The 26,287-nt window shown below is 44.7% G+C and overlaps 1 pseudogene; it reads right to left on the bottom strand.

Moving 5' to 3' along the window:
- LOC131926166 (large ribosomal subunit protein uL18-like) overlaps nucleotides 1-26,287 on the bottom strand; it is a 66,459-nt pseudogene that overhangs the window by 13,609 nt on the left and 26,563 nt on the right.

The raw sequence follows: 26,287 nt of genomic DNA, 5'->3' as shown, positions 1-26,287 counted from the left end.
ACAGGACGACAGGTCGGGTCCAGAGTTTTCAATGGTCCCAAAGCATACAATCAGTTTGGTTTCAAGGTCGGGCAAAAGTTCAGTCCTTCCTTCCTTCCTTCCTTCCTTCCTTCCTTCCTTCCTTCCTCATGCACCCTGATCTCACTCATCTCCTGTCCCCTCACTTCTGCCCTCTGCTCTTGCAAACAAACAAAATTTAAAAGTATAGCAGGAGAGAGAGAGAGAGAGAGAGAGAGAGAGAGAGAGAGAGAGAGAGAGAGAGAGAGAGAGAAAGAAAGAAAAAATCTCGGCATGGAAGCTGTAACATGGCCTAGTGAGTCACACAATTTAGTCAATACATCTTTACTTGTAAGAGTTCAATGCAATGGATCCTTGGTCTGGCTCAAGGACTCAGGCTTCTGCTACCCTATCGATACTGGGCCCTCACTGGGGATCCTCCTGGATATCCTGTTGCTGTCTTGTATTGTGGAGAGGCTGCAGCTTTGGATTTGAAGGTCCGGCCCCTTCACATGCTCCAGAAGTTCAAAGATAAGGTGGATGTTGGGGTGGGCTAACTCATAGCCCTGGTTCTGAGCCTGGGTGGTAGCTGGGTTGGTAGGCCTGCCAGCTTTCCCTCATCACCACCACCAGGGTGAACTCTAGAGCACTGTCCTGGCTAGCTCACCCAGTGCAGCAGGCAGCAAGAGGCAAGGCCAGCTCTCCTGCTCTCAGCCTTCCTCTGCCCCATCCACACTCACACCACCAGGGTCTACTTGTTTCCCCACTGGCCTGCAGCCTCCTGAAGATGAGTCATGGCTTGTTGTCTGCCCTGTTCTGGCATATTTTCTAGCTGAAGGAACAGTGATTTCTTCAGAAAATCCTGAGGTTCCTTTACTGGGGGGAGGAAGAAGGCCGGGCAAATGCTTCCATTGTGCAGAAAAGAAAACTTAGAACTTAGGGAGCCTTACATGGTAGTCAGGATCAGAAATGCATCAGCTCTAAAACAGATCATTTTAATGCCAAGGACACAAGATTCCTTCCACTCTGGAGCAAAAAGCGAATAGTACCAATAAGATAGGAGAGAAATGAGTTAGGGCTGGAAGATGGCTCCATTGGCAAAGTGCCTGCTGCCCTAAGATCTGCAAGTGTCTCTTAGCAGTCCTTACTTTTATACGTGTGTCGTGAAGAAGGAGGTCTATGAATCTGGTCAGTTTCAGGGACTTCCTGAAGCTACTTTGTTTACTTCCTAAGCTTAATTAGCTTCCCACAGAATGGAATGTTTCACCTCTCCTTTGACTCTGTTGTCTCACTTCCCTTTTAACATCTGTATTAAAAATATCCCACTGTTTCACCCCCACTTTAACATCCTGCTTCTTAGTGAGCTTTCCTCAAAGATGGAGCACAATGCAGAAGACATGTAACCATAATAACTATAGCTAAAGCTGAATATGAACTTCTCATGCTAAAGCTGCCCATGAACATCTCAAGAGATCCATTACACACTGCTTGCTGCTTAGGAAAGAAGGTAGGAACAGCTGTTAAGAGTACAACTTCTATGTGCTTAGAATGTGAACCTATAGGAAGGACTATCCCCAAATGGTAATTATGCTTATTTCTTGATAACAGTATTTCAGGGAGGTTTTTTGCTCCTTCTTTTCTGAATTCTTTGCATTTTTCTACAATGAAAATATAAAAATGGAAAAAAATTCTTAGTGCTTGCTCTTAAAAAGATATCACCAGGCAGTGTTTGCTTGTTATTCGCAGCCCCACAGCACGGAGAGGGAGGTTCAGGGGTGGGGTGGGGGGCTTCCCTGGTTCTTTGTAAATGCTTCCACGACAGTGACTCATTTGTACATTGTTATCTGCCCAGCATGTGGAATCTACCACAAAGAAAGTGTTGGGCACGCTTTGCGAACAGAATGCCAAGTGTCCTGTAGACCCAACAGACACCAGAGGCTTCAGAAATGACATGAGTGTGGCTTCAGCTGAAAGCATTTCAGCTCTTGCATGGCTGGAGTTACCATGGCTCAGGAGCCCAGGGATCCCTGGTAAATAAAGTTCAGTGCAACCCGAGTGGCCTGTCAGGGGATCCTGGGTCGCTGGCCCCTAGTCTTGGGTCACACTTTCAGCACTTCACACAAAAATGGTGTTTCCAGGGAAGATTTTAGAGAAAATCCAATGAAACAGCAGTCTTGATAATACAGTAGTCTAGCTTTGAGGGGCTTTAAAGGTGTATTTATTTCTAGTTTATGTGTATGAATATTTGCCTTCAGAGGCTAGAGGAGGGTGTTGGGTCCCCTAGAACTGGAGTTACAGGTGGTCATGAGTAGCTCCATGTAGGTGCTGGGAACTGAACACTGGTTCCCTGAAAGAGCAATAAGTACTCTCATTATTATTATAATTATTATTATTATTAAGAATTTTTTATCCATTTTACATACCAATCACAGATCCCACTCTTCCCTCCTCCCGCCCCTCCAGCTTCCCCCCCCCACAACCCACCACCCATTCCCTCCTACAAGAAGGTAAAGCCTCCCATGGGGAGTCAGCAGAGCCTGGTACATTCAGTTGAGGCAGGTCCAAGCCCCTTCTGCATCAAGGCTGTGTGAGATGTCCTACCATAGGTAGTGGGCTCCAAAAAGCCAGCTCATGGACCAGGGATGGATCCTGATCCTACTGCCAGGGGGCTTCCCAAGCAGATCAAGCTACACAGTTGTCTCACCTATGCAGAGGGCCTAGTCCAGTCCCGTGGAGGTTCCACAGGTGTTGGTCTAAATTTTATGAGTTCCCACTAGTTTGGTTTGGTTGTCTCTGTAGATTTCCTCATCATGATCTTAACCCCTCCTTGCTCATAGAATCCCTCTTCCCTCTCTTTGACTGGACTCCTGGAGCCCGGCCTGGTGTTTGGCTGTGGATCTCTGCATCTGCTTCCATCAGTTACTGGATGAAGGATCTATGATGACAGCTAGGGTATTCACCAATCTAATTACTGGGGTAAGCCAATTCAGGCACCCTCTCCACTATTGCTAGTAGTCTAAGCTGGGGTCATCCTTGTGGATTCCTGGGAACTTCCTTAGCACCTAGTTTCTCCCTCTCCCCATGATGTCTCCCTCTATCATGGCATCTCTTTCATTGTTCTCCCACTCCATCCCTGTTCTAGCTGGGCCATGCTGTTCCCTTATGTTCTCATCCCCCACCCCTTACCCTCCATTGCTCACCCATCCCCAGTTTACTCATGGAGATCTCATCTATTTCCCCTTCCTAGGGCGATCCATGCATCCCTCTTAGGGTCCTCCTTGTTAACTAGCTTCTCTGGAGCTATAGGTTGTAGCCTGGTTATTCTTTGCTTTACATCTAGTACTGTGAACTAGTAAATTCCAGCTCCTAGCTTTTGGGTTTCAACCACAGTAGCCACACTAGTGGGAATCCCTGCAATGTACCCTTCCTTGTCTATAGGGCACTACTGCTGAGCTCGGCCCCAACCTTTCTTTTTTCACTTTTTCTTTCCAAAAAGGGTCTCACTACATTGCCCAGACTAGCCTCGAACTCACTCACTCTACACTAAGTAGACCTTCAATTTAAGATCCCCCTGCCTCAGACTCCCAGGTATCCTGGATTACAGCCTGTGCCATCAGAGGCAGCAGCCTTTCACAGACAGTATCTAGTCCATTTGCCCAATGTATCCGGTAGCCTGGTGGTTCAAACTCCTAGGAAAGCACACACAAATTTCTTCCATCCATCATCTACTTAGCTCCCAAACCATTGCATAAAAATAATTAGAACTAGCTGGCCTTAAGCCATCAAATGTAAAATCAATAACTTTAAAAATATTTACCATTTCTGTTTTTTACTAGTGTGCTTAAATCAAGCTCTGTCCAAGGGGAGGAAATTTATCACCCTTAGTTTTAGGGATAATTTCCCATCTTTATTCAGTTAACATTAGACCACTGCATTTTAATGTGCTTGGACAGTGTTTGAATTTGCAGGTTACCACATTGACAACCATTGCCCGACAGGTAGACATTTGAGTTGATTCCCGTTTTTCAATAGCATTTAATTGAACAAAACATTTTTGCCTGTTGGACTCCATTCTATCACTACAAGAAAACTTGCTGCTTCTCTCAGACTTGATTAGGTTATCTGCCGTCTTCTTGATAATAGCCATCTCACTACAGATGAGAACCTATTGTGATTCTTGACTTTTATCTCCCCAGTGATTTACGTGCTAAGCATCTGTTGTAGAATGCAGTCCTCCAAGCAAAATAGCCACAGCTTCATCAGATGTGCCTGCTTGCAAGAGGCCATGGCAATCACCACCAAGCTGGTTGACTGTTCATATTCCCTCATAGATGGAAGGGGTAGGGAGGGTCGTGGAACCCTCCCCTGAAGTTCTAGCCACTCTTTCTAGCCATTTGTGTCCAATTCTGCCTCAACTGTACGTGATTTTGGCTCTTGGAGGTGCTGGAGTATATGTGGGGAAGATTAGCCTGATGGAGCTCTGTCTAGTTCCTCGTCGTCTATGCTGGGTGAAGACTTCCCAGTGTGGCGGCTCTGGGGCCACCCACGCTTTTGTCAGTAACCCTCACTCGTGCTTGTGAGCCCAATGAACCCACCCATTCGCCAGGATGAAGTTTGGTTTGTTGCTGGACCCTGATGAAATGGGTTAGATGTTCACATCCCACCTGGGGAGGAATTCTCCAAACAGCATCTTTTCAGACACCTGACGGCCACGTCATGTCCCCTTCACAGCTGTCTGTCAGGTCCTTTGCTCATGTCTAAATCAGAATATTTAGTCTGATTTGTTATTAGTTCTAGACATTGAGTAATATGAATTTCTCATGTCTTTGGATATTAACTGCTTATCAAAGGCGATTTTCCAGTGTTCTCTGCCATTCTGAAGACTGAAGCCTTGGCAAGTTGCTGTTTTTCTTGATGTATGGAAACTTTCTTTCCAACATACGCCCACTTGCTCTTTAGTTTTGTTCCTTGAGCCTTTGATGTCAGATCCAAAAAGCCAAAAACCAAAGTCAAGGGGCATGTCCTTCCACTGACTTCCACGACGTGGTTCCTTCTTGTGGTTTGAGATTTTGTATTTGTTTTTAATCCATTTTGAGTAAATTTTTGTATATGATACATGATAGGGGTACAATTTCAGTCTCTCTTTTTTTTAACGTTAATTTGGTTAGTTAGTTAGTGGTGTGTGTGTGTGTGTGTGTGTGTGTGTGTGTGTGTGTGTGTTTGCACGCACGCTCAAGTGCTTCTCAGCCATAGTGTGCATGCGGAGGTCAGAGGACAACTGGTGGGAATTGGTTCCTTCTGTTCACCTCATGAATCCTGGAGGTCAAATCAGATTGTCAGGCTTGGCTGCAAGTCCTTTACCTGCTGAGCATGCTACCTGCCCAATTCTAGTATTTTGCATTTGGATAGCTGACACCTATATACTGAAGTGACCTTTTTTTTTTCAGGATATGTTTTCTGGCATCTTTGTCAAATGTTAATTGGCAATATATACTTGCTTCTTTTTCTTGGGCTCTCAATTCTGATCCATTGATCTGTGTGTCTGTTTTTATGCCGTCTCCAAACTATTTTAATTACTGTAGCTTTATGATGTTGTTTGAAATCACAAAGCAAAGAGTATGATGGTTAATATTGTCAGCCTGATAGGATCTGGAGCCACCTAGAAGACAGTCCTCTGGGCATCTCTGTGAGATACTATCTAGATTAGGTTAGCCTCCGTGCATGCCTGTGAGGGATTATCTTGATTAGGCTGATTGAAGCTGAAGCCCCATGCTGAAAATGGGTTGAACCCTTGGGCTGGGGTCCTGGATAACATAGAAAAGAGGGAGCTGGGTGAATGTGAACATTCATCCTGCTCCCTAACTGATGCAGTGTATCCAGCCACCTCTGGCTCCTGCCACCATGCCTTATCTGCCATGATATATACTGTACCCTTGAACTATGAGCCAAAATAAAGCCTTCCATCCATAAGTTCCTTTGGTGTTTTGTTGAAGCAATGAGAAAAGTAGCTAGTACAGTATTGTACCTCCTTTTCCTCCTCCTCCTCCTCCTCCTCCTCCTCCTCCTCCTCCTCCTCCTCCTCTTCTCCTCCTCCTCCCCTCCTCTTCTTCCTCCTCCTCCTCCTCCTCCTCCTTCTCCTCCTCCTCCTCCTCTTCCTCCTTTTTGTGGAGTCTGTTTTGGGTTGGCCAACTACTCCTGGGCATGAGGCCTGTCCTGGAGTGTGGCTAATTTATCCAATGACACACTATAGGAAAAAACTGATTTTCCCTTTGCTGGCAGGTATCAATTGTAGCTTCTTGGTTAGTGTGGGACTTTGTGTCCACTTTCCCTTCTCAGTGTTGGGACTCTGTCTGGTTTGTGTCTATGTAGGTCTTGTGTTCACTGCTACAGCCTCTGTGAGTTAATATGTGTATCAGTCCTGCTGTGTCTGGAAGCCACTGCTTTTTTTGGAGTCATTCATCACTTCTGGCCTGTACAGTTTTTCTGCCTCTTCTTCCTCATAGATTCCCAAGCCTTGAGAGGAGGGCTTTGATGAAGACATCCATTTAGGGCTGACTGCTCCAAAGTCTCCCACTCTCTGCACACTGTCCAATTGTGAGTCTCTGCATTAGTTCCATCTACTGCAAGAAGAAACTTCTCTGATAAGGCTTGCACAAGGAGGCACTGATCTATGGATACAGCATTATGTCATTAGGGGTCATTTTATTGCTATTCCTTTAGCAGAATAATAATAGTAGGTTTTTCTGTAGGCCCACAACCTATCTAGTCTCAGGTTCTTGGCCATTTTAGCAGTATCAGTTATGGGTTCCATCTCATGGAGTAGACCTTAAATCCAATTTTTAAAGGTGTTTGGTTACTCCCATAATGTTTGTACCATGATTGCACCAGTATGTCTCTCAGGCAGATCACTGTTGTAGGTCACAGGATTTATGGCTGGGTGATATTGATGATTACCTTTCTCTTCCAGTGTCCTGCAAAATATATTCTAGCACCACAAATGCTAGTTATTAGGGTTGAAGCTTCTAGTTAGGCACCAGCTCAGTTTCTCTGTGTTTGATGACATAACTAAGTGGTGTCTTCTGCGATGGGGTCTTACCATCATGTTGTGAAGGGTAACCAATAGATTCAGCAACAACCTGTGACATTGGGGAAGGGCTCTATGTAACTTATTTGGCCAGTGGCTCACGAGCTGTAACATTCCTGGCATTGGAGTCATAACATGTCTCGTTGGAGAATTATCTCCCTCATTATATGGTGACTCCATTTAAATCCCTTTCCTATGTCTATGTTTAGGAATCTTCCACAGTAGGAGGTTTCCATATGGCTTTTCAAGAGGCCTTTAGTGTTATTAGTTGCCCCCCTCCCCATATTCCCTCCTCCCCATTCCGTGTGTCCCTCTTGTCCTAGAGTCCCCCTTGTCTCTCCAAAACAATATATTCTACTTTCCCTTCCCTGGAAGACCCCCTTATTCCTTACTAGGTACCTAACCTCTGTGGTAATTCAGACTGAAACACTCATATTGAAAGATTAAGAGCTAACATCCACACAGTAGAGAAAACACAAAATATTTGACTTTTGAGGTCTGGGTTATTTCACTCAGGATGATTATTTCTGGATCCATCCATTTATCTGCAAATTTCATAATTTCACTTTTAGTAGCAGCTGAATAATGTTCCACTGGGTAAACGTGCCACATTTTCATTATCTGCTTATCAGCTGATGAACATCTAGGCTGCTCCCAGTTTCTGGTTATTATAAATACAGCAGTAATAACATGGATGACCAGGTGTCTCTATACTAAGATGTGGAGTCCTTTGGATATATGCCCAAGACTGGAATAGCTGGATCTTGAGGTAAACTAGTTCCCAGCTTCCCGAGGAAACACCTCACTGATTTCCATACTGACTGTACCAATTTGTGCAACAGATGAATGTTCCTCTTTCCCAGCATCCTTGCTAGCATGAACTGTCATTTTTTTTGTTAATCTTAGTCATTCTGACTCCTGTAAGATGAAATATCAAAGTGGTTTTTAATTTGTATTTCCCTGGTGGCTGAGGATGTTGAATATTCAGCCATTTGTGTTTCATCTTTTGGGAACATTGTACCCCATTTTTTATTGGGCTATTTGTTTCCTTGATGTTCATTTTTTTAAAGGTGTGCACACCACTGCCAGGCATTGGTGGTATTTTATTTTATGTACATTGGTATTTTGCCTGCATGTATGTCTTAGGGTGTCAGGTCTCCTAGAACTAAAGTTACAGACAGTTGTGAGCCACCATGTGGGTACTGGAAATTGAACCTGGGTCCTCTGGAAAAGCAACCAGTGCTCTTAACCACTGAGCCATCTCTGCAGCCTCCGATGTTCATTTTTAAAGTTCTTTATATATTCTAGACACTAACCCTCTATGAGATTTATATTTGGTATAGATTTTTCCCATTCCATAGACTGTTATTTTGCTTGAATGATGGTGTCCTTTGCTGTACAGCTTTTTAACTTCATGAGGTGCCATTTGTTATATTTTTCTTTGTAGTAGAATATTATTTTAAGGTGTGTTACTTTTGTTTATGTTGCATTTGTTTAACTCTGTGGAGCTGTGTTACTGTGCCTGTCTAATAAAGATCTGAACGGCCAATAGCAAGGCAAGAGAGAGGATAGGTGGGGCTGGCAGGCAGAGAGAATACATAGAAGGAGAAATCTGGGAGGAGAGATCAAGGAGCATCAGGAGGACTCCAGGAGCCAGCCACCCTGCTATACAGCAAGCCACCGAGTGAGAGTAAGATTTACAGAAGTAAGAGAATGGAAAAGCCAGAGGCAAAAAGATAAACAGGTCAATTTAAAGCTAAGAAAAGCTGGCTAGAAACTAAGCCAAGCTAAGGCCAGGCATTCATAATTAAGAATAAACCTCTGTGTGTGTTTATTTGGGAGCTGGGTGGCAGGCTCCCCAAAAAGAGAAAAACAACAACAACAACATGTCCTAATGCCTGTGCTATCAGAGTTCTGTTCAGAAAGTCCTTTCCTGTGCCCAAAAGTTCAAGCCTATTCCTTTCTTTCTCTTCTACCAGATTCAGGGTGTCTGATCTAATGTTGAAAATCTTGCTCCATCTGGAGTTGAATTTTGTGCAGGGTGACAGATGTGGATCTATTTCAGTCTTCTACATGCAGCCATCCAGTTTGAGCAGCACCATTAGTTGAAGATTATGTTTTCTCCAGTGTGTCTTTTGGGGGTCTTTGTAAAAAATCAGGTGTCTGTAGGTATGTGGAATTATGTCTGGATCTTCATTTCTGTTCTATTGATCAACATATCTGTTTTCATGCCAATACCAGGCTGTTTTTATTACTATAACTCTGTCATACAAGTTGAAATTTGGGATGGTGATATCTAACCCTGTTCTTTTATTATTCAGTATTGTTTTAGCTATTCTGGGATTTTTGTGTTTACATAGGAAGGTGAAGATTGATTTTTCAATTTCTGTGAAGAATTGTGTTGGGACTTGGATGGTGATTGCGTTGAATCTGTAGGTTATTTTTGTTAGGAGGGCCATTTTCACTATATCAATCCTACCAATCTATGAGCATGGAAGATTTTTCCATCTTCTGGTGTCTATACAATTTTTTCACCTTTTTGGTTGGAGTAACCCCAAGATTTTTTTAGGGTCATTTATGTATAAAATCATATCATGTGCTAATAAATCATTTCATGTGTCCCATAGGTTTGGCTATGTTGTGTTCTCATTTTTATTCAATTACAAAAAGTTATAAATCTCTTCTTGATTTCTGTCTTGAGTCAATTTTCATTCAGTAGTGAGCTATTTACCTTCCATGAGTTTGCAGCTTTAATCTGTGGTGGTCAGATAGGATACAGGTTGTTATTTCAATTTTCTATCTATTGAGACTTGCTTTGTGTCCAAGTCTGATGTCAATTTTGGAGAAAGTTCCAAAAAGAACTTATGAGAAGAAATTATATCCATAGTGTTTCAGTGGAATGTTCTGTAGATATTTGTTATGTCTCATTCATTGATGATGTTATTTAACGTCAGCATTTCTATGTTTATTTTTTGTGTGTTTGACCATATTAAAGTCACCTGCTATGACTGCATGAGAGTCAATATGTGATTTTAGCTGTAGTAGCATTTCTTTTTTAAACTTGGATGCCCTTGTGTTCTGTTATAAATGTTTAGAATTGTAACATCCTTTTGGTGATTTTTTTATTGTTTTATTGGGGAATTGGGTTATTAATGAGCAGTGTTTTTGTTGTGGTGGTACAGGGCTTTCCTTTCTCTTTTGATTTTCTGTTCTGAGATTATTTATTCCTTATGTCCTCTTGGGTGTAGTTAATCTCTTCAGACTGAAGTTTTACTTTAAGTGCCTTCTGTAGAGCTGGATTTGTGATAGAAATTGCTTAAATTTAGTATTATTGTGTTTTTCTTTCTCCTTTGATTGTGATTGGTAGTTTTGCTGGATATAGAAGTCTGGGTTAGTGTCTGTGATCTCTTCGAGTTTATAGAACATATATTGAAGCATTTCTGTCTTTCAGAGTCTCCATTGAAAAGTCAGGTGTTACTCTAATGGGCCTACCTTTAGATGTGACTTGGTATTTTTCCCTTGCAGCTTTTAATGTCCTGTTTTTGTTCTGTGCGTTTAGTGTTTTGATTAGTATATATCATGGGTGATTTCTCTTCTGATCCTGTTTATTTGGTATTATGTATTTTCTTGTACCTTGATAGGCATCTAAGATTGAGAAAATTACTTTCTGTTATTTTGTTAAAAATATTTTCTGTGTCTATGACCTGGGTTTCCTCGCTTTCCTCTATACCTATCATTCATAGATGTGATCTGTTCATAGTGTCTTTGTTTTGTATCTGGACTTTTTTAGATATAACATTTTCTTTGGCTGAGCTGTCCGTTTCTTCTAACTTGTGTTCAAGACCTTAAATTATTTCTTCTGTGTCTTTTAATCTGTTGGTGAGGGAGGCTCACCTCTGAGGTTTTGTGTGACATCCTGAGGTTTTCATTTCCAGTTTTATTTCAGTTTGGGTCTTCCTTGATGATTCTATTTTGTTGTTTTGTTATTATTAAAGTCTACTTTCATGTCGTGAAATGTTTTCACTATTTCATTCAATTGTTTGTATTTTCACACTCTTTATTAAGGCATTTATTCACATTGTCTTTAAGGTCCTTGAACATATTCATAATTGCTATTTTGAAGTCCTTGTCTTGTGCTTCAGCTGAATTGTTTTTCTCAAGGCCAATTGCAATAGGGTTGTTGACTTCTAGAGGAGGCATATTGTCTTGGCTGTTCATGTTTGAGTCTGTGCACTGGGATCTAGGCATCTAAAGTTACAGCATTTTAACTGTTTCTTGGAGTAAAAATATGGTTCTTGCCTTTGCTGGATAGGTGGTCCATTTTTGGGTTGCTGTTGCCTACTCGGGTTCCTAGCCTAGTGTGGCAGCTGTGGGGTTGGTCACTGGTTGGGAGTGGTTCTGTGAGTCAGCAGGTATCACAAAAGAACTAGAAGGAAAGGCTAAGGGGGGCAGTGAGAAAGACCTGGAGAGAACCTGGGTCCACACCAAGTGGTGGAGTCCCTCCCTAGGTGATGAAGGTGGGCTGGGAGGAGGGGCTTCTGCAGGCAGGCTGTGGCAGGACCAAGAGGAAGCCTGGAGAGACTGGAGTGAAGGACAGGGAGGACCATAAATGGCCACTGGGAGTCCCTGGTAGAGAGTGGTCTGCAGGTTTGTGGGTGTCACAAAGGGACCAAGATGGGCTGGAAGGAAAGGACTTAGTTTCTTAAGAAGTGTCCTAAAGTGATTCCCTTGAGTCTTTTTTCTAATGTAGACTCATGGTGCCACAGACCTCACCAGGCACTGTGTATGTGGCGGCTCACACATCCTCACATGCTGTTTTCATTTTCACTCAGTTCAAAATACTTGTTACTTTTCCCCCTTTGTCTTTTGGCCTGTGGTTTATTTAGAAGCATGTTACTTCAGTTCCAATCTGAGTATTTCCCAGGTATCTCTCTGTTACTGACTTCCAAGTTAATTCCTTTGTGGCCAAAGAACATTTTACATCACCTGGATCTTTATACCATGTTGAGACTGTTTTCAGACTCAGAGCGTAGCTTGTACTTGAAAATAATCTACATCTTGCTGTTGTGTGGGGGTATTTCATGTTCACTGGGTAAGTGTGGGATGGTCAATGTAGCCTCGCTGGCCAAAGTAAAAGACCTCTTCCGTTTGAACTGTGTGTGCTAAGGAGGAAAAGTCCCAGCTCTCAAAGTCTGGCCCACAACTCCTGCTCCAACCTGTATACTGACAGAAGTGGGCATTATTTCCTGCTAAGGGAGAAGGAGTGTATTTTTCAATGCATATAATCTTAGCACTTGGGAGACAGGGACAGGAGGATCGCAAGTCTGAGCCCAATCTGGCCTATGTTATGGATCCTATGGTAGAGAATAGGGGAGGGGCAAGGGACAAGGGAGGGGTTAAAATGGAGAAAAAACAATAAACACTGATTTATAATGCAAAAAAAAGTGATTTTGAGGCCCTGAAAATGCACTTTTAGTTGAGGTACCTGCAAAAAGCTCTGTAGATGGAGGAGCCTGGGCCGGGAATATAGACTTGAGGAAGAGCATGGTGAGAGGCATCCTTGACTGTGACTCCCTCAGGGACTGGGTGCACTAGCTGTGTCCAGGTCTGGGGTGGGAGGGCATCTGTCCCTGAGAGTTCAGATTTCCTGGTGGCCAGGCATGCAGGGTTATCTCTGCAATACCCTGTGACTGGCTCTGAACTTCACCCACAGGGTTTGTACCAGAGCCAAGTCCTCAACCACGGCCACATCCTCTCAACTAGTGCCTGAGGGCACATCCTTGAGACAGTGTGAGGCAGTGCAGAGGTTCCTCCATCTTGTATTCTTGCTGAGGCCATTTCAGGTGTAAGTAGAATTTGATCTACTTGATGGAGAATCCCATGGAAAACATCGTCTAGGAAGCTGAGGTGAGGATGTCCTCGCTAACTTCACTTAGCGCTGTTAGACTGCCTGCTTGTCCAAGTCTCGCCCTCCAGCTAACCACTTGCCTCAGCTTCTGTCAAATTGTCTGCTTACATGAAGGCTATCCCTCCCTCAAGCTGCCCGGCAAGGTACCAGGACATGGTTTCTGCCCTCAGAAACCTCATGTTCTAGACACTTGGGGCTATACCTGGGTCTCCGAATACCTGAGCACAGTCCCAACCAACTGGAATAAAGACTTTTAATTGCTATTAACAGTACCTGAGTGGTCATCTCTGGTGGGCTCCCTGTAACACCCCTACCAATATTCTCTCTTTTGAACTACATAGGTCCATATATCTAAAATGCGTTTCTTGGGGCATGGGGAGATGAATCAGTGGTAAGATCTCTTTTGGTTCTTGCAGAGGTTTGGTTCACAGTGCCACATGGTGGCTCATAAATATATGTAACTCCAGTTCTAGGGATCCAGTGACGCCTCTGGTGACCTCCACAGGCTCCTCATACACATGGTGCACATATAACTCGGGCACATAATACATATATATATTTTCATATATTAAATACATTTTAAAAATAAAACGTTTCTTCTAAATACCATCAGGTTGCATTTTTATTCAGTCACAGCCTGTGTTCTAACTGGTATGTGTGGAGTACCTACTGATTGGTTTTCACCCGGTGACAAGCACTTGGAGGAAACAGTTTAAAGGTGGAGATATTTATTTAAGGTCAGTCTCAAAGCTTTCACTCCACTGCTGGCTCCGTTGTTTTTAGGCTGTGATTAAGCAGTGTGCTGGGATGGCAACGCCCCAGGGTAGAAGGAGCCTACATGGGCAGAGGCTGTTCCCATGATGGCAGCCAGGAAGGAGAGAAAGAGAGACAGAGAGAGAGAGAGAGAGAGAGAGAGAGAGAGAGAGAGAGAGAGAGAGAGAGACAGAGAGAGACAGAGAGAGACAGAGAGACAAAGAGACAGAGACAGAAGGGTGTAGGTGATGGATATGCCTGCCACAGAAGAGTGAGAAGGGGAGTGAAACCTGTATAGAACTTGCACCAAGCCTTACAAAATTACCATATGGGAAACCAAACCAGGTTGTCAAAGAGGATGCTGGAATACCTCCTACACTGCCCCCCACAGGCACGGGTGCTCCGGAATTTCTGACAGTAACCTTTGGCTCATTATAATACTCAAACATACATCTCCAGGTGGAGCTTAAGATGCTTGTGAGATGTGTACACATGAAGTGGGATGTAGAGCTACGTGGTACAGATGCATAAACAGAAAAGCCCACATTATGCAAATGAGACAAAAAGCCTGCACTGTAGTAACAGAAACAACCAAAAGCCCAGCTCCTTGTACAGTGGGACCTTTGAGTTCCTAAACTTTGTCCCTTTGTTCCAGCTTGCTCCTCCTTATCTGCCTTGGCAGTGTTCTGTCTCTTAGCAAACTATCTCTGCTCTTGCCGTCACTGCGTGTAAGTCTTTGTTGGGGGTGGGGATACAAGAACCTGGAACCCCTCTGCTTGTGCCCTCCAAACCCATATATCTGCAGGTATCACATCCTTCAAAATCACAGTCATGGTGATCCACTTCCTCCTAGTAACTCAGCTGTAGCTCCTCTGTTACATAGGTCAGAGCCCTCGAGATCTAACCCCTTCCTCAGAGAATCACCTCTAAATGCAGGATATCAAGTCAGCACATGGACTTCTAAGGGGTACTTTAGTGAGCGTTTACATCTGTGAAGGAACATTCCAGAAAAGAAGGACTGTCTGGTTGTGACGAAGCTCCTGGAAAGAGTCTGTCTGCAGACACTGACGGACCTGTACTGGAATCTCAGTACTGTGGAGACACTGGAGTTTTGCAGGTTCAGAGGCTAATGACTCATCTTGGGCTAGTTTAGCTTCCTGGAACAACCATTCCTTGTCCAATTCTGTAACTGAACTAACACCTGGATAGTAAACAAACCCCTCTTAGAAGCTATTAACTCAGCACAACAGTATCTTCTAGCATTCCAAAAGTCATGAATGTCATCAGATAGCACCTTAGGTCTATAGGAGAGCTACCCCATCTCATTGTATCTACCCCTCTGGTGTACCTACCAATCTATTTTAAATTAGTCTGGGTTTATGACTTTCTTTGTTTTATTAAACTATAACTGCCTCCATGTTGGAACACAGAGTTTGGGGTAAATTAAATCTGTGTTCCTGGGTCACAGTCACTCAAAATAGCTCCAGAATAAACTATTTGTTAATTCAAGATGAGTGCTGTGGTTTTGACATCAATATATCTAATGACTGACTTAACTCTTCAGACTTCATATTTGTTCTCTCTGTTCTTTGTCCCGGTTTGTCTCTTTCAGTCTTCTTCTGAGTTATTTAGATTAATTAAATTAATTGAATGTTTTAGTATTTTTAAAAAACTTGCCCTAAACTTGGGTGATAGCGTTTTGTCCAAAGCGAACTTTGTAGAGTTAACTGTGCCTTAGCTTGGTGTAGTGAGTGTGCTATGCCGCAAACATAGATGTTTGAGGTTTTTCTACAAGGTCAGGTTTATTGAATAACAATAAATTCACAAGGTTGAGCAATTTCAATGGCAGGAGTTTGCTAGATAATCCCACCTACTTGGGGGACATTTGTGGCTGTTGTGTTTCTTTGTTTTTTAAAGTCAGGTTCTCAGGTTCTCACCATGTAGCCATGGCCGTCCTGGAACTTGCTATATAGATCAGGCTGGCCCCAAACTCACAGAGATCCTCTTGCCTTTGACTCCTGCGTCCTACAACTACAGGTGTGTTCTCACCATGGTGAGAACCTTTTTCTTGATCAATTAAACATTGTTAAATTTAACTGGACTCAGTTTTTCTCCAAACACATCTTTATCTTTCCACATCATATTAGGCCACTCATATGCTCATATCCTTCATTTCTTCCCTCCCTCTGTCTCTGAGTTTTTAAATTTAAGCCCGTGATAATGTTGTAGTAGGCTTTTCCCTATGGGAATAACAAGATCATTTCCATCAACATCTTAAAGCAGAGATCACAGTGGCCTGGTAGCCATGGCAACAAATCACTCACTACCATGCTAGACAGGCCTGGGTGATGGTGGTGCTGTTACAGGCCCTAGGAGAATGGACAGGGCATTTTAGGCTGCAGGACCCTCACCTAGGATTCCAGCCATTGTTCTCTCCTGATCCATTCCCCAGGCTGCAAGTGACCTTTGCAGATGCTAGAGTTCTCAGAGAGTGGGCAGTTAACAGGGTGGGGGTGATGTCCACGATGCAGCTTTCACAAAATCATCATCTGCTATGGGGTGGGGCATGTGGTGGTGCAGCTGTTTGGGGGTCACCCATGCTCCTGTAAGGAACCCTTCACAGTGTTCCTATAAGGAAGCCCAATACACTCATCCATTCACCCAGTTGGACTTGGACATGGTCCTTGCTTTAGTCTGTTATTGGTACTCTGTTATGGTGAGCAGACATTTGTTCACGTCTCCCCAGGAAACGTTACTACAATAGATGACCACTGCAATATGTTGCTTTATTGTTGTTCAATAAACCAATGACCTCTTATGCAGTGACTTTATAATAAAACTTGCCATGTTAGCTTCTGTTCTGTTTTGGGTTTTGGAGAGAGTCTCACTGCAGAGCTCAGGCTGGCCTTGAACTTGAGGCCCTCCTGCTTCAGCATCCCAGATGCTTGGATTGCAGATGTGCACCACCACGCCTGGCCCATCTTAACCATTTGAAGTGTACGGCTCAGTGGTCTAGACTGTGCCCACAGTGTTATGCACCTGCCACCACAGCCCGTTTCCAAAGGAGCTGCAACACACTGGACAGAAACTCAGACTCATTAGGTGATGAGGATGCAGGTGCTGGTCCCTCAGGTGAGCCTGTCTCTGCTCTGCTGACTCCACACACGTGCCCATCAGCCTCTGCTGAACCCCTGAAGGATCCTTTTCCTATACGTAGGGAGCACTCTGTACAGCTCTGGTGTCAGCAGCCTTCTGTCACTAGCTCCCTGGAGTCATGGCTTCCCTCTTTAATCCAGGGAGTTCCTGTGTTCTACCTCAGTTTCCCCTTCCCCATGCTGCAGCCTAGAAAGTCTGTCAGGACAGTTGGCTTATCTTGTTGCCAGTTTCCCAGGCACTGCTGTTCTTTACCACAGTTTTTAGTGTTTTCAAAGCTGTGGTGCCATTTATTTTGTGTTTTACTGTGGCCATTTCAAATGGAAACATTCACATAGTTTCCCCCTCGTGAGCAAGTGGAAGTCTATGTATTTGATGGGAAGAAAAGATGCTTTCAGTGTGCTAACAAATCTTAGGGCAAAATCCCACTGGAGTCAGTTGTCAATTTGTTAGTTTGTTCTTGCAGTTGCCCAGCAGGGGGCAGTAGAGTGCTCTGAACCCTGTGAGGACTAGAGTGGCTATGTTCCTGGCCTGCTCCGAAGAACTCTGATTTTGTCAGACAATAGGACTTGACAACTAGGAAACAATCCCAAATTCCAAAGGAAAAGTCCAGTATAATTTAAGACTTCTGTCTTGGTTACTGTCTTATTGCTGTGGAGAGACACCATGACCTAGGCCACGCTCGTAAGAGAAAGCATTTAACTGGGGCTCTCTTACAGTTTCAGAGATTGAAGTTCATTATCATCATGGCAGGAGCATGGTGACATGCAGGCAGATGTGGTGCTGGAGAAGGAGCTGAGAGTTCTACATCCTAATCTGCAAGTGTGGTGGGGAGGACACAGAGCCAGAGATACACCCCCCCCACACACACACACAGACAGAGAGAGAGAGAGAGAGAGAGAGAGAGAGAGAGAGAGAGAGAGAGAGAGAGAGAGAGAGAGAGAGGAGCTTTTGAAGCTCCCAGTGACACACTCCCTCCAACAAGGCCACACCTCCTCATCCCTCTAAGTAGTGGCACTTTCCGGTTACTAAACATTGAACTCTATGAGCCTGTGGGGGCCATTCTTATTCAAACCTCCACGGCTATTGAACTGCAGAGCCATCATCTCCAAGTATTTTAGCATTTCCTACAGACAAGGACTTGCTTCTGTGTGGCGGCCGCAGCACTGATGAGGAAACCAGATCACACTGGCTCGTTTTGGCAGGCTAATCCTCAAACTTGGTTAAGTTCTCCTCTCTGTCTCAGTAATTCTCTCTCTCTGTGTGTGTGTGTTCGTATGCATGTGTTCAGGTGTGTTTAGATGTTGAGGTCTTCCTCTGTCTCTCTCTTCTGTTCTGAGACAAGGACTGTCACAGAACTTGGAGCTTGATTCCACAGGACTAGCTGGCCAGTATGTTATGGGGGACCTTCCTGTCTCTACCTCTTTAGGACTGGGATTAAAGGTGTGCATCTCCACACCTGCCTTTTCACATGGGAGCTGGGGATCTGAACTCAGGTCCTCGTGCTTCCACAGCAAGCACTCCATGAGCTTACCTCTCTAGCTCCTCCGCTCTGCCCTGAAGCCAGAGCACGCCCCATCTGTTCTGAGTGTCTTCATCTCCTTCAGTCTGGACAGCCTCCTTGGTCTCCCGGCCTTTGAGGTGGTGCCAGGCTTGTCCACAGAGAGCTTCTCTTTTCCTCCCTGGGCATTTTGTTGAATTCAACACTGGAACAGTATAAATACCTTTCCTCATGAAACTTCCAATAACTCATTCGCTCATTCATTCACTCACCTTTCTGAGGACTTGAGATCTCCTATTACGATCTCAACATAAAAAATAGGCTGAGAGCAAGATGGCTCATCAGTTAGAGGAACTTGCTGCCCAGCCAGACAACCTGAGTTTGATGCTCAGAACTACCCGGTGGAAGAAGAGCTGACTCCATCAAGCTGTCCACTGATCTTTGCACATGATATACACAGCCCTCCCTCCTCACAAATACACACTTGTGTTTTAAAACATTATTAGAAACATTTTAAAAATCTTCCATACCTGTTGCCACTCTGTCCCTGGTACAAACGGGCTCCTCAGCCAGGTCTAACACTGTGCTGGGACACATCTCTCATGTGAGCCTGACTCCCTTGCTCTACCTGAACCCACACACTGGGTCCATCTCACCATACCAGCAGGCACACTCCACTGGGCTTTGGAGGCCTGTGTCCTGCTGCTTCCCGGATGCTGGTCATTTGCTGTACTGCCTCTCCGCCAGTCAGCACCTCACTCGTGCTGACCCCTGTGTGGTGCTGACCCCTGTGCGGCGCTGACCTCTGCCATCCCAGCTGTGGGCATGGCTGCTGGCCTGGCTCTGCCCTGTCTGCATTATTAAAGGATGATAAAAGAGCATTTATATTGCTATCCCCAGGTGATTCTCAGGCTGGTGTTATTTATATCTGATCAACAGACACTGTTTCAAACAAATGCCGTGAGAGGAATACAACTCAAGTCCTGTCATGTTAAAAATAATCTGAGGGTGTGATTCAAAATGTGCGTTGACACATTTGTGAGAAACAGCTATTAATGTCTTATAAGATGGTTATTAGAATAAGAATAGCAGGCTACATGAGATTCATAAATAGGGTCTCAGAAGTGAGTAAAGAAATCATTATATAAAAGAGCAGTATTTTCTATTAGATTTCCACACACTTTGTCCTCGATGAGCTTCATAAAAATGACAGTAAGGTGGGAAGGTGATGGTAGGTAGCTGACCTCAGAAAACACTTCTAGAGCCTGGAGATGGCTCAGAGGTTAACAGTGAACACTGCTCTTGCAGAGGATCCAAGTTTTGTTCCCATCACCCATATCCAGTGGCTCCCACCTGTCTTACCTCCAGCTCCAAGGGAATCCAGTGCCCTCTGATGCCAACATATCCACACCCAGATACAGACATACACTTTTAAACATAAAAATTAGAGCCATTCTGAATGCATGAGGCCACCTATAAGCCATTGTATGGAAAGCATTACAAGTCACCCAGTTTCTATTCCAGCATTATGAAGAAGGGTCAGCATGGGGAATTACACTGCAGGGGACAAAGGAAAGCTGTGTAGGTCATAACTTCATGTGGAACAAACCTCCCCACACTTGGCTGGCAGAGCACACTTGTCTACTGTGTCAACCTGATATAAACAGTCATCTGGGAAGAGGGGACCTCCATTGAGAAAATGCTCCCCGCAGATTGGACAAGCCTGTGGTGCATTTTCTTGGTTGATTATTGATATGGGAGGGTCCAGATCATTGTGCTGATCATGTCCAGATCATGGGCTGATGGTCCTGGATGCTGTAAGTGCACAAAATGCATAAGCCATGAGGAGCAAGCCAGTAAGCAGCATTCCTCCATGGCTTCTGCTTCAGTTCCTGCCTCCAGGTTCCTGCCTTGAGCTTCTGCCCTGACTTCCTGGACTATAATCTGTAAAATGAGATAAGCCCTTTCCTCCCCAAGTTGCTTTTGGTCATGGTGTTTTGTCTAAGACATCTACTATATAGTTCATGTGGCTGCAGGCCCACCGCCTTTTGCTTCCTTAGGGAGGATTCTATGGCTGGCTTTGCTGCATGCATCCCCCAGCATCTGACTAGGCTAGGCTAGGCTTCATCCAGAAGCTTGTGGTCAAGAGCTGAGGGGTCTGATTCGGTGATCACACCTTCTATCGGGGACTTGGGGGGTCCAGCCCCTCAATAGTCCCCTCCCAGGGTCTGGGAAGAATCTACAACCAGCTGATAATTTAATCTTTGATGATATGAAATGAATCTATATACACGAAACTCCTTAGTCCATATACTTTATTATTCTGTAATAGTTCTCTCTCTACACAGCTTCTATTCTGCTCTCATGTCTAGCTCCTTTCTTGCCTGATTTCTCTCTACCTTTATCTGCTGTCCCCTCTAGGTTCTATCTTAATTCCTTCATCTAGTTCTGTCCCTTCTAGGTTCTCATCTATCTAGTTCTTTCCCATATCAGCTCCTCTCCCATCTCCTTCTTTCTCATCTTGTTCTTCCCCATCTGGCTCTTCCTCATCTTCCATCTCGTTCCTCTAGTCCTCTCTTTTAGCCCTTCAATCTAGTTCTTCCCCCATCTAGTTCGTTCCTCTCCAGTTCTTACCCATCTAGTTCTTCCATTCTCTTTTTTCCTCTCTCTTTCCTCCTCTCTGTCTCCTTATTCTCTCTGTTCTCCCCAAGTCTCTCAGGAATCCAGTTATAAACCCAAGCAATAGCAATCCTCTGGCAGAGCAAGGTCACCAGGCTTGAATTCTATGGGGTCATAAAGGTAAGTAAGAATTTTCCTCAGGCAGTGACCATCAGGCTTTCTTTTACGACTAAAAATGGGAGTGGTAAAGGAGATCAACTGAGTGCTAGTGACCGGTTAGTATATCAAAAGGGGGTCTATGTGCTCAGTTTGCATTCCTAGAAGTGATTAGGTAACAAGTTAAGGGTCTATTAGTAAGGTTGTATAAGAAAGGTCTCTCCCTAAATTGCACAAGAAATAAAGCTATCCTCCTTGACCTAGAAGACAGGTGTTTCATTTGGCCTTGGATGCTTGATAGGCATTTAGATAAATACACTGTTAGGAGTTCTTGGAAGCACACAAGAAAGTCATTTTAGAAACCAGCTAATATATACATACAAAAGGTAAAATATCACCAAGACCTCTTAAGCCATGGCTTGACCTTCAGAAAAGTCCTTGACTTTTTCAAGTAGTAGCTTTTGTGATAGTAGCTGGATTCCATTATGTTTTCCTGAGATTTGCAGCAGCCTTCATCTTTCCCCAACGCTGCCTGTGTGTCTTTCTCCACAGCTGATCTATGAGCACAAGCTGCCCTCATCTCCACACCTCCCGTGGCACGGCCATAGAAGGGAGCTGGTTGTATGGCATCTCCCAGCCACCACTAAAACTGGGCAGTGCCCAAGGAGTTTGGGGCTCTTGTGGTCAGTCAGTTTCCTCAGCAGGACTAAATGATCACACTTCCTGGCTACTGGAAGCTGAAGGGCACCCTGAAAGGAGATAAGCGTTGTCTGTTGCGCCACAACCCCCGCAGTTCCCCATCATCCGTCCAGCTTTAAGGCAAATCTCCATCTGCCCTGCTGCAGCTTTCCAAAGCACTGGGAGGCACACCTCCCAGCCCAGGACTGTCCCAAAAGGCAGTGCTCACCTTTCCCCTTCTCACTCTCAACCACCTCACGGGGCACAAGAGGCTGCGCATGTGGCTTGCCAGACAGACGGCTTGCCTGATCCAAAGGAAGCCTGGACTTGATCCCCAGGATGGCATAAACAGGATGTGGTGGCACACACCTATAATCCCAGCACTGGGGAGGTGGAGGCAGAAGGGTCAGAAGTTCAAGGCCGTTTTCAGCTACACAAGGATTTCAAGGTCAACCTGGGCTACTAAGATTTTTGTCTCAAAAAATAACAAATTTTGGCGAGATGATTAGGTGAATGTGCTGGCCTCTGCCAAGTCAGATGACCTGAGTTAGATCTCTGGCACTCAAGTGGTGGAAGGAGAGAGCCAACTCCAACAAGTTGTCTTCTAACATCCACATGCTCTCACGAACACACACACACACACACACACACACACACACACACACACACACACACGAGCGAGCGGAAAAAAAAAGCTGTTAAAAAATCAGAAAGAAAAAAAAACACACACATTCCATTTAGCTGAAGATCCTGTTGAGAGCGGGTGACCTCCTGCACCAGGTTATATAACTAGCAAGTAGCCTCCCAGAGCCAGGACTCAGTCAGCAAACAGCCTTAGGACCATGCCCCTGGGACATACAGCAGCCCTGTGTAATCTACCTTAGCTCCGGTAGGTGGCGCCGTAAGCCAAGCCGTCCAGTTTAAACCAACAAAGCTGTCCAGGACAATGCCTCTGAACACTTTCTTCTGTTATTACAGGATTCTTATTCAAAATGGTTCCCTCCCCTTCCTTTGCTTCTTTCTTCTCTGGCAGAAAAGGTCTTTCAATATACAATATAATGTGGCTTCGGTGCCAGGTGGAAAATGAAATTTGTCTTAATCCCTCGCCTAGGGAGAAAGTGTTTGTGTGTCACAATTGACATCTGTTAAATTTTCAATTAAGTAAGCAAGCAATAAGAACGTCTGCGACGCTTCATTTGTTCCAGGAGCCAAGCAGGCACCAATCAGCTGCTCTATACAATTAGGAATTAAACAGGCACCCTCTGCCCCAGCTCTTCCCAAAGCCCCAGCCAACAGAAAAGCAAAGAGGGCTGAAGGATACTTCCCTGAGTAACGCTTCTGCTTCAAATTCGAGCAAATTGGCTGGGCACAGCGGGGAGGACCGCACTGACAGCTCCATTGTCCCCGCTCTGGCCTGGGACTGCCCCCATCACCCCTACTGTTCTGTGTGGGGACGTGCAGGGAGCTTGACTCCAGAGACGGAGAGTTTGAACCATCCGAATGCTGTGGGCGAATCTCTTCTTAAATCAAAATGCAGTTTTTATTTTGTATTTCCCACTGGCGAGGAATATTGAACCAATCTTTACAGCATTGTCGTTTGCAATCTCTTCAAGCCTGGCTATTACAGAAAACGAGAACACACAGCTTGAGCACAGACCACCAAACGAGAAAGGGAAGGCTGGCCGGCGAAGCCAGACAAACCAGCTGTCCCAGGTGCTTATGGTGTTGTGATCTCTGGGTAAACAGACACTGGCTGATAGGCCTTCAGTGCCAGCTCATGCGGACTCCCAGACAGAGGCCAGGCAGTGAGGTCACCAAGAGATGTCCCAGAGCACCCAGCCTCCCCAGCCTCTCCCGAAGCTAAGCTGAGCCTTATGCATGCACTGGAGAGCAGACTGCGTGCATGGAAGGGACGGACTGCACCTGAGACACTCTTCAGGCCTCACTCAGATCCAGGAGGCCGAGGGTCTCCAGTGGTGCTCATCCTGGACGGCACAGTGGCTGCACCCTGTGAGCAGGACAGTTGAACTCTCTCAGGTTCGCTGTGAGCTGGGCCTTCTCATCACTGCAGCCATGAGCAGCAGGGACCTGGTCCAGGCCACTGGGCCAGCCCACATGGCTGCCCTGTGCCCAGGACATCAGAAGGCTCAGGGCAGCTGCTGACCTCTGGCTCCAGGCACTGGCTGTTTTGATGGCTTGGGAGACTTGGCTGTGCGCATATTTTGTCAGAGTAATTTGAGTTCTAGCTTGCTGTTGTTAGCTTAGACTTTTGTTTATCACAGAGCAGCCAAGAAATGATTACACTGCTCGTCTCTCTTACTCGGGAGTCGTCTTCCATATGCTGAAAAATCTTTTCAATGTTTTCTTTCTTCTGTCACATAGCGGACTAATTGGTCAGATGTGCGATTGAGATAGAAACATACATCTTTTTGTTCGTGGGTTGAAAGCACCATTCTCATTTCCAAAGCATGTTTTATTTATAAAATAATAGTCATAAACTTAAGGCCAGTGGGATTAAAAAACAGACCCTTTCTTAGAACAAAAACAAAGACTAGTCAGGAAACACAAGAGCCAAAGGAAGCTGGCTGGGAGGTGAGGCTCTCAGGGAGTGCTGCAGTCCCACATGTCCAAAGGAAAACAGGTTCCTTCGGTTTGGTGGTTGGTTTTTTTTTTTTGGTTTTTCGAGACAGGGTTTCTCTGTGTAGTTTTGGTGCCTGTCCTGGATCTCGCCCTGTAGACCAGGCTGGCCTCGAACTCACAGAGATCCACCTGACTCACGAATGCGGGGATTAATGGCGTGTGCCACTACTGCTCGACTTGTTTTTTTTTTTTTTTTGTCACACTGTAGGATCTTTACAAAGTGATGTCATACGCATCACTTTTTAATCCTTATGTCATTTTCCTCTGAATAAATAAAAACTATTTCCCCATCAGAAAATCTTTCTTTTTTTCTATCTATTTATTTACTTAGAGACAGGGCCTCATTTGCACCCCTCGCTCTGTGGACCAGGCTGGCCTTGAACTCACATAGATCCACCTGCCTCTGCCTTCTGAGTGCTTCCAGAGGTCACAGGCCTGCACCACTGTGCCCTGCTTCAGGAAACACATTTCAATCCTGCTGTTCAGTGGCTGCATGGTGTTATTCCATCCTGTAACCACATAATTAAATTTCTTCAATGTATATTTGTTCAAATCACAAACATCTGTACAACTTTTGCCTATATATTTTCTTGAGATAAATTTCCAAATTTGGTGTTTCTGTATCGACTCACAGAAACATGAGACTTTAATACCTGTTGCCAAAGCAACTTCTAGAAAAGTTCTACCAAATTGGAGTGACAAATACCCATTCTCCTGGATTCTCTCTGAGTTCTCTAACTTTTAGTGTATTTAATTTGATACAAGTCATCATTATAATGTACATTTTTAATCACTAGGAAAGTTATTGGTAAGTTGCATGTGTTTGTTTTGGATAGTTTTCTCCGGCTGGGTGTCAGCGGACAGCAGTCTTTTGAGAAGGAAGGCATGGCAACTGGGTAGCTCTGTTCTTGGTGGCAGTAGCTTGAGGCATGCTTCACATCCTGAAGGATTAGGAAGCAGAGAGCTCAGGTTGGAAATGGTGGCAGGTATAACCTTTAGAGCCTACTTCTAGGGGCCTACATCTATCAGTTACGCCATGCATTCAAAAGATTTCATGATCTCCCAAGCGGTGCTACCACCTAGTGGATGTATATTTTTCACTCTTTGCTCTTTGAGGACCCACCACCCAGCTCCCAAATAACCACATGAAGACTTATTCTTACTTATGAATGCCTGGCCTTAGCTTGGCTTGTTTCTAGCAAGCTTTTCTTAAATTACCCGGTCTATTTTTTGCCTCTGGGCTGTGGTGATACATTTGTAATCTAAGAAATAAAGCTTACCTGAAGATCAGAGGACAAAGCCAACCACAGAGTTAGCCACAGAGGTCAGGCAGTGGTGTCACACACCTTTAATTCTAGCACTTGGGAGGTAGAGATTTGTCTGGATCTCCGTGAGTTCAAAGCCACCCTGGACTACACAAGATTAATCCAGTTTAAAAGAGAAACAGCCAAGCAGTGGTGGCACACACCTTTAATTCTAGGACTTGGGAGACACATACCTTTAATCCCAGCACTAGGAAGGTTGAGACAGGAAGTGATATAGCTAGGCAGAGAAAGGAACATAAGGAGGGAGGAGACAGAAACAAGCCCCCTTTTGGCTGAGAACTCAGAGGCATTCAGTCTGAAGATTCATGGAGACAGGGTCTTCTCCTTTCAGCTGAGGAGTTGGCGAGGTGAGAGGTGGCTGTGGCTTGTTCCTTTGTCTCTCTGATCTTTCAGCATTTACTGCAATACCTGGCTCCAGGTTTTTATTATAAGAACATTTAGAGAGCTTGTTTGGAGGTTGTAGCAGGGGAGCG

This window comes from Peromyscus eremicus, chromosome 16_21, assembly GCF_949786415.1.
Source record: "Peromyscus eremicus chromosome 16_21, PerEre_H2_v1, whole genome shotgun sequence".
NCBI classification, from domain to species: Eukaryota; Metazoa; Chordata; class Mammalia; order Rodentia; family Cricetidae; genus Peromyscus; species Peromyscus eremicus.
This window is presented reverse-complemented; position numbering and strand designations above follow the sequence as displayed.